Source organism: Dendropsophus ebraccatus, chromosome 7 (genome assembly GCF_027789765.1).
Source record: "Dendropsophus ebraccatus isolate aDenEbr1 chromosome 7, aDenEbr1.pat, whole genome shotgun sequence".
In the NCBI taxonomy this organism is placed as follows: domain Eukaryota; kingdom Metazoa; phylum Chordata; class Amphibia; order Anura; family Hylidae; genus Dendropsophus; species Dendropsophus ebraccatus.
Window position 1 is genome coordinate 103652459 of NC_091460.1, and position 8967 is coordinate 103661425.

Here is an 8967-nt window from a genome sequence, read left to right on the forward strand (position 1 = left end):
ATCCCGGCCGGAGCATATATGTGTATACGCTCCGGCCGGGATCCCATAGAAGGCAAGGCAAAGTATGTTTTCCTACAAAGTACGGCCATTGTTGCAGATTGCAACAACGGCCTTACTTTTACGAAAATATACGTTGTGTGAACATAACCTAAGGCTATGTTCCCCCTCAGTATTTTTGCTCAGTATTTTGATCAATATTTTGCAACCAAAACTGAGTGGATTGAAAACAGAAAGGCTATGTTCACTCACTGTTGAAATTTTGTGGATGGCCGACATTTAATGGTAAAAACCCCCCATTATTTTAAAACATTGGCCATTATTTTAAAATAACGGTAAAAGATGGCCATCCACTAAATTTCAGTGTTTGAACATAACCTTTCTTGGTATTGGTTTCAAAATACTGACCAACATACTGAGCAAAAATACTGTGTGGAAACAACTGTTATTTTGAGCACCAAATAACGGTCATTGTTTAACATACTTTGGCACCCGTCATTGTACAGGTTTAGGTTGAATGATGTGCGCTTTCAACACCCTTTTGGGTGTGGCTATTTGTAAAAGTCCATTGAATTTTGTTGAAAAGGAGGTGAAAGAACGGCCAGAAAAAAAATCTGTGTTAAGAACTTCAAATAACGACCGTTGTTCAGTAAATAACAGCCGCCAATAAATGTCCTGAACATTAATTTGACAGCCGCTGCTACCATTATTCTATACATTGTGTGAACACATGGTTGTTGTTTCCATATTCTTCAACAGAAATCATTGAGGACAAAAAACAACAGCCATTTTATTTGCCTAATTTTAACTAAAAATACAGTGTGGCTTAAAGGGAACCTGTCACCCCCCGTGCCGGGGTGACAGGCTCCCGACACCCCGTTAGAGCCCCATATATTTACCTAATCCCGCCGGGTCCCGCTTCTGGAGGTGGTCGGGTGACGGAGATCTCAGCCCCTGCAGCCCGGCGCGCGCGCTGAGAGATGAGTCCAACACTCATAGAGAATGACAGGAGAGTCCAGCGCTCCATCATTCTCTATGGGTGTTGGACTCATCTCTCAGCGCGCGCGCCGGGCTGCAGCGGCTGAGATCTCCGTCACCCGACCACCTCCAGAAGTGGGACCCGGCGGGATTAGGTGAGTATATGGGGCTCTAACGGGGGGTCGGGAGCCTGTCACCCCGGCACGGGGGGTGACAGGTTCCCTTTAAATTCCACCATTGCCTACCAGTAAGAGGACAAGGTATGAAATTAAAATGTATAGAATAGACAAGAATGCAACAGGATACACCCAAAGAGTAAGACTCCCTTTATACTTCCATGGCCATTTTTACAGTCAGGAAACACTGATCAGGAAACCTTTCAGGAGGTGTCAGAAAACCATCAGTGTTTCCTGACCATAAAAATTGAGGAGAAAAAAAACATACTCACATGCAGGCTGCTGGAGTAATAATGGTACCTCCAGTTAAAAGACTGGTTGACAGGGTTGGGAGCCAAGGGCAGTATTTACTGCTGATTAGGAGCGCAACAGTTAAAGGGCCACTGGTAGCACCCCACAGCAGTTGCCTGGGTGCTGGCGCTGGCCTAGGCTGTCACTCCTCCTAAAAGAGGAGTGATCTGAAATCAGATATAGTTGAATCTTCTCACCTGTGTTAAAGCTGTGGTTTAGGGGTAAATCATCTGTACAAAGACCAGCAAAAGCTTTTTTCCTTTGGTTCGATTCCCCTGATGGAAATGAAATATTTTTTTTCTTCATCTCATTATTGAATAATTTTTAAAAGTGCGAAGAATTCCCAATTAGCTCCACATTAGTTTCAAATTCATTTCTTCTACAATGATGAGAAAAATAAAAATATAAACGACTATACTTCATTTCCATGAGGGGAATTGAACCTGGGAAAAAAAACTTATTGGCCAGCGATTTAGCTCTAGGCTACAGATCCAACACAGTGTCTGATTGCAGATCAGTGTTCTGTAGGCCATTTATGACTAACGTAAAGGTGGTGGTGAGGTGTGCCAGAGTGGTGACACAGAGAGGTGGTGACATAGAGGAGTGCTGAGGTGTGCCAGAGTGTAGCACAAACGCTGAACCACACCTCCTCTATGATTCTCCATTACAGTAAGAGACCTGAGATTGTGCTTAATCCATTCCATGGACAAATTACCAAAATGTAAACTTTAATGGGTATAGCTTCCTAAGTAGGGCTATTTCCCACTGGTCTTCACTGTACTCCCCAACAAAGCCACTACACAATGTCTGCCTTGGCTCTGGCAAGGCGAGGTAAGGAAACAGGTGTTTGGGCAAGGTCTGCATGAAAATCGCTAACAATGTTGCCAATTTTCAGGGTGTGTAATAGATCCTGTAATCAAGCACTGATCTAGCAGATTGGTGCTTGTTTACAAAAATGATCGGGCAGTAGTTGGCCCATATAATAGGACGCTAAGAAAAAAAGGGAATGGGAGCATATTAATTATTAATGATTTCGTCTTCTAATCTGATTGGTCCTTCTTCAATTTCTGTGTTTAGTAACTTTTGTTCAGTAACTTTGATTTGTGTCTTAAAACTTTCAAGGCTTCAGTGTCTTGCTGGTATCAGAATTACCAGCATTTTAACAAGAGTCTTTCTGTACTGATTGCCTCCCTTTAATTGGTTAATAAGTCTTGACTATCTAAGCAAAAAGTAAAATGCGCCCATGAATTTTAAAAACAAGAAAATGATACAATCTCAGCATGGATTCTTTTCCTTCTTCACAGAAATTACCTAATGTAACCTCATTAAGATGTAAGAAAATATTTGCTGTATCCCCTGCAAAAGACAGATTGGGAAAGCCAAATCACTTTTCAAGGTAAAATATGACAGGTAACTTTTGAATCTACTTCATTAACTGAGCCCTGGAGTTTTAATATTTGTAATGCAATTTGCATAATGAGCTGTTAACAAAAAAAAAAAGGAACCGTACGCCGGTAATTTAACGTGTATGATTGAGTTTGCTGCAAGATTTGTTCATGAAAGTTCCCATGGTGATATGTGATAGATGACTAATGTGTACATAACTCTTCTAATCCTTTTAGGCCTAATACAAAGTATATCCCTCAACAGCCACATCAGCCTTGGAGGAAGCCATTTAATACATGACGGGACCATTACAGCTCAGTAAAAAGGTAGTGGAAATGATTCCACCTAGGGATAGATAAGAAGCTGATAGCAGCAGGCTAATATGCTATATAGGAGTTAAACACATTTTTGTCAATGTATGGAGACTGCATAAATGTTATTTTACTTTAACATACAATAAAGAAAATAATCTTATAACACAGAACTAGCATGGGTTTATGAGGGATCGGTCCTGCCAGACTAACCTGATCAGCTTCTATGAGGAGGTCAGTTATAGACTGGACCTGGGGGAGGCCGTGGAAGTTGTGTGTCTGGACTTTTCAAGGGCATTGGATACTGTGTCACATGTAAGGTTGGTCAACAAAATGAGGATGATGGGACTAGGAAAAAATATATTTAAATGGGTAAGTAATAGAGATGAGCGAACCGGGTTCGGGTTCGAGTCGAGCCAAACCCGAACGTTCGGCATTTGATTAGCGGTGGCTGCTGAAATTGGATAAAGCCCTAAGGCTATGTGGAAATCATGGATATAGTCATTGGCTGTATCCAAGTTTTCCAGACAACCTTAGAGCTTTATCCAAGTTCAGCAGCCACCGCTAATCAAATGCCGATCGTTCGGGTTCGGCTGGACTCGAACCTGAACCCGGTTCGCTCATCTCTAGTAAGTAACTGACTGAGTGATAGAAAACAGAGGGTGGTCATTGATGGAATATACCATACCATTAACAGAGGGTGGTCATTGATGGAATATACCATACCAGATTGGGTAACAGTTACTAATGGGGTACTGCAGGGGTCAGTATTGGGTCCTATTCTTTTTATGTTTATTACTATATTTTTGCAAATGACACTAAACTGGGTGAAGTAATCCAGAGGAGGATAATATAATATTACAGAGGGATCTGGGGAAGCTGAATCCTTGGGCTGATAAATGGCAAATGAGATTTAATGTGGATTAAGGTGGAAGGTTATATACTTGGGCCGTAGAAATAATAAGTAAAGTTATGTGCTAAATAAAAGGACCGAAAAGTTTCTAAAAAGGACCTGGGGGGATTGGTGGACATTAACCCCTTTCTGTCCCATCACATATCGGTACATACAGGGGGGGGGGGGTAGGGGATATCAGAGACGGCTCACAGAAAATGAAAGGTGGAATCTGAATGGTTGCTAGGGGCAACTGTGCCAGTTTTACTTTACACCATGTTTGATAAATCTCCCCTTTGGAGTTTATTTACCGCCTGGGTCACCCTTATACAACACCTGCGGTGTACCATGAGTGCCTTTTTTATACAGATGGGGAAAAAGGGTGCTCCTAATATTTACACCCACCCGAAGCCTGTTCCCCTGCATTATGGTGAGCTGTCAATGCGGGTGTCTTGATTAAAGCTGATGACTTGTAAGATCCTGTACATAGAAGAAAGGGCCCTATAGTAGAAATCAAAATGAGCTTTTGATTTTGCTCCCAAGGTCAGAAAAGGCTGGTGTTTATTTTCCTTGCTTTACATAACCTTTTGATTAGTACCTGTAACGCCTGGAGTAGTGGATCCACTGGACCGTCACTAGCGATGGCACTAACCTCACCAGGGAGCGGAGTCTAAGGGGCCGCTGGTTTTCACCATAGCCCGCCGCAAGGCGGCATGGACTTGCTGCGGCAGGCGACCCCCAGGTCGCTACCCCTGGCTTGGTTGCTAGTGACGGCAGGCGAGGCGTGGCAGGAGCAGTAGGCAGGAGATGGTGCTGGCAGAGGTCTGTAGACGTAACCGCAGGTGGCAGGCTGAACACAGGAGCAATAGTGTAACAGAGGAGCAGGAACCAGGAACGAGGACTAGGGACCAGGTAGGGGACAGGAATCAGGAACAAGGACTAGGGACCAGGTAGCGGACAGGAATCAGGAACAAGGACTAGGGACCAGGTAGCGGACAGGAATCAGGAACAACAGGGAGCTGGGCCAAACGCTATGGAAAGCATGTAGAGGCTCCAACACCTGGAAGGGGGCAGGGCTGGAACTTATAGGGGAGTGATTAACATTCAGCCAATTAGGAGCGCACTGCCCCTTTAAATCTGAGACAGCCGGCGCGCGCGCGCCCTAGGAGGCGGGGTGACAGGAGCGGGGCGAGGTAAGGCGCCCCCCCGGGGCTGAACTAGTAGCAGCGCCGGGTCCCTGCACATGGACCTGTTGCATGGAGAGGTCGCGGCGGCGGCCCAGAGCACGGGACGCCGCCGCGGCCGTAACAGTACCCTCATGCCTTTATTTTATGATAATGCAGTTCCTAGGAGAGATGAGTTCTGCATACCAGTAGCTGGGCCCTCTCTGGTCAAGGGCCCAATAGCAACTACATGGTCTGGCTCTATGTTATGTATGCCACTACAGCAGTGTATCTGGATCTGCTGCCTTAGTGCATGGGTCATTACTTAACCTAACAGCTGGACACCAACCTGGTGAAATCACTTAGCTCTTGTGATACTATTTATTGTATAGAAAATGAGCCTCAGTAGATACAGCAGAGACTGTTAACTTGTTATATTTACAGAGAGCATATGTATCTATATATCTACACTAAAGCCCTTTTTACGTGGGGCGATGAGAAGGAAGCAATCGAGGGCCAACCTGTCAGGTCAGCGCCCACTTTCTCCTCATTCCCTGCTCGCTGCCATTGCTTGCTATTACACACGCCGGCAGCCAGCGGGCATGTGTGGGGGTGGGCGGGGGGATTAAGCTGCGGGGGGCTCCCCGGACGATCTTTAGATCATAGGAGCCCAAAGGAGATTCCGGGTATGCTGACGCCACTCCTATTGCACGTAGCAAATGCAACAGATCATTGCTATCTGCATTGTTGCTCTTTCAACATATTGAAAGACAACAATCAGCTGACATTGTGCATGTAGGTTGATCATTGTCTTCTATTACACGTAGCGATCATAAGCCGAATATGGCTGATAGTCACTTTGTGTACTAGGACCATAAGCTAAGGATTAAGAGATTGTCTGTGATCACTGCCATTGGTCACTGTTCCAATTAGGGCTTACAATCAAAATTACACATTAATTTATCAATATATTTTTGTGTGTCGGAGGAATCAGAGTTCCTGTAGGAAACCAATGCAAACATGGAGAGAACATTTAAACTCCACACAGATGTTGGCCCAGGGTATTTTGTCATGTTCTTATGTATGTTGTTAGACAGTTCATGTATGAAGACTATATAAATGTATGGGTGTGCACATCTTAGTGGTGGAAGTTCCACATTATGTGGAACTTGTAGAGAAATTTCCAAGTCTAGTCAGGGCTGCTATTGTTTGTGGGAAAAGCAGGTACTTGTAGTGCAATGAAAAAAATAAAATAAAAAATAAAAAGTGTAAAGTTGGAATAACAGTGCTCATTTGTAAATGATTTACAATAGCAGCAACAGCATACAGATGATGGTGAGAAGCAGTCTGTGAGCTTATAGGAGGGATCTAACAGGAAATTATTTCATCCTTAAGTTAACAGGAAGTCAGCAGACCCAGGACTGACCATTAAACACTCAAAAGAATGATGGTTGACCTCTGCGATATCAACCAATACACTGCAGAGACACTATCACATGTTCTCATTCTTTTGAATGCACTTACTAGGCTTTGCTCCCACTACCCACAATCCTGCTCCACACTGATAAGGGGCAAATGCCCCCCAAACAACTGTTTGTGAATGTATACCTTGCTTGGGTATTCCTAAAGTCACTGACATCGAGAAATATGTGATGGTGTCTTCACAGTATTTCTACATATTTGACCATTAAACACTGGTTTTCTATGGGACAGACTGGTAATCACATGACCCAGTTACAGTAATGAAATGCATGGTTATACTGGTGATAGTGGCTCTTCCCACCCTGGTGTTACCAGGCTGCTGTTGCTTGGTTTTTAACCCGTCTGGTTATGAAAATAGGGGGGACCATATGCGTTTTTTTTAATTTATTTATTTAAAAAAAAAGCATAGGATCCCCCCCCCCTTCCATAACCAGCCAGGTTAAAAACCAAGCGACAGCAGCCTGGTAACACCAGGGTGGGAAGAGCCATTGGTTTAGGCCCTCCCCAGCCTAAATATTACCAGCCTGCTGCCGCCCCAGTCCAGGAGCGCCAATTTTGACGCTCCGGGACCACTGGCACCCGGCTCTTCCCAGTACCCCTGGTGGCATTGGGTACTGGGGTAATAATGGGGGGTTTAGTGTTAGCCATTTTATACCGGCTAACACTAGGCCCGACTTAGTAATGGATTCCGTTTATCAGACAGCTTCCACTACTAAGTCTATAAAGTAATGAAAGAAAACACAACACACCTAGAATTTTTTTTTATTCAAATAAAAACACCCCCACACCCCTCGTTGACCATTTTATTGAACAGCAAAGTCCACCAGTCATCGACATAGTCCAAACGAATCCGACGGAATCCTCTGCATGCCGCTATCTGAAAAAGAAAAAAAAAACACACAAGCAAAGACAAACAACAAGTAAGGGGTTAAGTCCCTGGGAGCCAGACTGTAAGGGTACTATTACACGGAACGATAATCGGCCGAATCGGCCCGATTCGGCCGATTATCATTCCGTGTACTAAAGACAACGATCAGCCGATGATCGTTGTAATCAGCTGATCGTTGATATAAGTTCAGACCTAAAATCGTCGGGCGCCGACCGTGCACCGCTACGTGTAATAGCGGTGCGCGGCCGACGCTGATGATTAGCAAAAAAGAATACATACCTAATCCATGGTCCAGGGTTCCTCTTCCTCAGAGCTTCTTACCGGGTCCCGTGCGCTCCGGCTTCTCAGCGGCCTGTGTCATCTGACAGGCCCCTCGGCCAATCACAGGCCGGAACCGCTGCAGCCAGTGATTGGCCGAGCGGCCTGTCAGCAGAGACAAGCCGCTGTGAAGCTGAAGTGCGTGGACCCGGGGAGAAGTTAAGAAGAAGAGGAACCCTGGACCATGGATTAGGTATGTATACAGTTTAAACAAAGGCTGCAAGGACATCGGTTACCTGCTGCTGCTTCTTCTTCCTCCTCCATTGTTGATAGCTGTCCCGGGATGTCCCGGTAAGCTATCCCGGGACAGTTATCAACAATGAAGGAGGAAGAAGCAGCAGCCGGTAACCCCCCCATGGAGATCGCACTGCATCTGCCCCAGCAAGGAAGAGGGGCACTTAACCCCCTTCCTTGCTGGTGCAGATGCAGTGCGATCTCCATTGGGGGGGTGGGGGATAAATCATGCCTATTTTCAGCGTAAGCTAAAGTAGGCATGATCAGTCTAAGTCAGTGACATGTCGCTAAATTTTGCGCAGCTATGCGGGTGCGCAAAATTTTGCAACATTTTCACTCCAAGAAAATGGTCTAAAATGATGATAAATCTCCCCATATAAGTATAAAAAAGGGCAGAATTGCAGCAGGTGCAATTGTATGACTTTAAAAGAGCTGTTATAAACATTTTTATAGCTATGCTATAAAAATTTCTGTAATTAAATTTTTAATTTCTTTAAATGAAGTAGATAGGACAGGAACACAGCTATGAAAAAAAAGGTTAAAATTAATTAAAAACCTATATGTGTTTCTGCACAAAAACACCATTTCAAGTTGAAATCATGAAGAATTGGCCATTTTTCTGAATATATTAACCATACCTTATAATGCTGCGTTTACACGGAGCGATAATTCGCCCAATCGTACAATTAATGATTTCGAAAGAACAATGTGTTTTTTAGAACGATCAGCGTTTAGACGGAATGATATATCATATAGAAAAATCGTTATTGCGGTCATTTTACGTTTGCTTAAGCCTATCTCACACATAGGGGGAATCGGTGAAAGACTGTTTACACGGAACAATGTGCGA

At 44.3% G+C, this 8967-nt stretch overlaps 1 long non-coding RNA gene across 1 annotated transcript in view; it reads left to right on the forward strand.

Annotated features, from left to right (window-relative positions):
• The window catches only part of LOC138796940 (uncharacterized), a 45407-nt gene extending 42165 nt beyond the window's left edge, over nt 1-3242 (forward strand). The window contains exons 2-3 of the long non-coding RNA XR_011363854.1: nt 2747-2838; nt 3065-3242. This is a non-coding gene — a long non-coding RNA (uncharacterized lncRNA). The remainder of the gene's footprint in view (nt 1-2746; nt 2839-3064) is intronic.
• The last annotated feature ends 5725 nt before the right edge of the window (nt 3243-8967 follow it).